The sequence below is a fragment of the Mus pahari genome, chromosome 11 (assembly GCF_900095145.1).
Source record: "Mus pahari chromosome 11, PAHARI_EIJ_v1.1, whole genome shotgun sequence".
NCBI classification, from domain to species: domain Eukaryota; kingdom Metazoa; phylum Chordata; class Mammalia; order Rodentia; family Muridae; genus Mus; species Mus pahari.
In genome coordinates this window covers 8,246,406-8,248,828 of record NC_034600.1, presented here as the reverse complement: position 1 = coordinate 8,248,828, position 2,423 = coordinate 8,246,406, and positions in this window count along the sequence as shown.

Here is a 2,423-nt window from a genome sequence, read left to right as displayed (position 1 = left end):
GGGAGGGTATGGGGAACTTTCAGGATAGCATTTGAAATGTAAATAAAGAAAATAATAAAAAAAATTTTAAAAAAGATTTCTAACACTTTTTTCCCCACTGTTGTAGCAGTAGATATGATTTATATTTAGGGAAGGTTGTTAATATCTTTTATCACTGAACATGAATTGAAACTACCAACAGCATGAAAGCCTTCCAGAATATGACCATTCTGTTTTAATACAGGATTTATTTCTGTATATTCTGTGAATCAAAACGTGGTGCTAGGTAGCCTTCTTGGAATATGAAGCTCAAGGATAGATGAGAAACCCTGTCTCATGAAAAATTTGGGGGACAGATATAAAAAAAAAAGTATAGTACAGTCTGGGGAAGATAGAACAACAAGAAAAATGTGTAGATCAACTGTTTTCAATGTGGTATTTATGAGAAGGGATAGTTTTATAGTAGTGAAAACTTAGCAAATAAGTCACTTAAAAATACATAGTAACTTAAAACAACCAGGTAAAAACATGTAAAACTGGCAACCTCTGGAACAGATGTGATAGACACAGGACGGATTGCGGCTTTTCCTGACTATTCCCAGGAGACCAGTTGACAGTGTATAGTGTACCTGTATATATTTTGGATTTCTAAAACAATAAAATATTTTAAAAATAAAATAACTTTAAAAGCTTTATGAATACTTATTTACTACTAGAACAAAGGTTCCACCTTAGCTAACATTTTGCCTGACTCTGTAATTTACTCACAAGAATGCTGACTAGGAGTTTAATCAAGGCTAGTCTCAATAGAACCCACATGGTCTTGTCTACTTGGGGAATATGACTATGCAGTTCTCCAAGTTTATTCAATGAAAAATTTAAAATCGACACATAATTGGTAAGAGATTAATGTAACTCACTATTGTAAATAATTCCTGCTTTTAACCTGTCCTGATGCACTGCCTGGCTTTTATCCCACCAGAGCAAAACAACAAATTATATATGAAGCCTTCTCACTGTGGCCTCAGGCTGACCATGTGAGTGAAGAAGACCCATGATTCCTCTCTGACATTTATTAATTCAGGTCTGAGAAGGGATCTCCATCTCCCTTCTTTTCAGATCTTGACCCCACTGGCATCTACTACTCTGTCCTCATAACAATCCATACCACTCCAAACAATTATCCCTTTATAGTGAGTTAGCTGGCATACAAACAGAATAAATAATATAACCAAGAATACATGACTAGTACACAATGGCTTTACCCCAGGAAACCTGATTACTGTTTCCATGTTTTAACCGTTTCACGGTTATAGAAGCTATTTGTACAGTATTTCACTACCTATGTATTCATATCCACTTGATCAGTTGAGCACCCTAGAAGTAGGGACCCAGACCCTCTGCCCACTCTTAGTCCACATGACCTTGGATGGCTCTATCCCAGGGGCAGAAGGTGGAACATATGACTCAGGCCTGACCAGCCAAAGCACAGCCTAGTGATTGTCCAGGGACTGATCTGTAACTTGGGCTTTCCAGTCTCAGTGACTCGGGAATTTCTCTAGTGCTATCAGAAAGCTTCTTGCTCTTTCTGTTTAGATTGAATCTGCAGTAATGTGAGAGTCTGACTCTTACATTCACCTTGTCCACCAGCATGTGGATTCCCATGAAAAAGCCTCAGTAGAAGAAAAGAATTATGGCGTAAAACTCCCTGATATGGTGAGATGAGGCCTTCATTGCAGTGGCACTAGACTAAGTGATGGTTCCCAAAACACTACAAGGTCTGCTGACAAGCCTTTGTATCCTCAAGGCCACCAACAATGATATAAATACAGGAGGTTATTGGTGTGGTGGTTTGAATAGGTTTGGTGCCCACACACGCATGTGCTTTAATGCTTAGTCCACAGGGAGTCACTATTAGAAGGTGTGGCCTTGTTGGAGGAAGTGTATCACTGTAGGGGTGGGCTTTGAGTTTTTCTATGCTCAAGCTCCTCCCAGTGTGGAAGAGAGTCTCCTCCTGGCTCCCTTTGGATCAAGATGTAGAGCTCTTGGCAACTCCAGTACCATGTTTGTTTGCATGCTGAGATGCTTCCTATCGTGATGATAATGGATTAACCCCTGCAACTGTAAGCCAGTCCCAATTAAATGTTTACCTTAACACAAGTTGCCTTGGTCATGATGTCTCTTCACAGCAATGAAACCTTAACTAAGACAACTGGTAAGTTTCTACTGAGCTTATCATTTAAGCATTAGATACTGTAGTGGCTATTTCTGGTTGTCAACTTGACTATATTTGAAATGAACTACAATCCAGAATTGGAAGGCTCACCAGTGAACCTAATCTGGAGGCTGGGAGATAGAAGTTTCTGATCTGGATCTTGGTATGGAGATCTTGAGACACAGTGGTGATTGAATTCAGAAGATTAAGACAGGGAGATCTCTGAGTC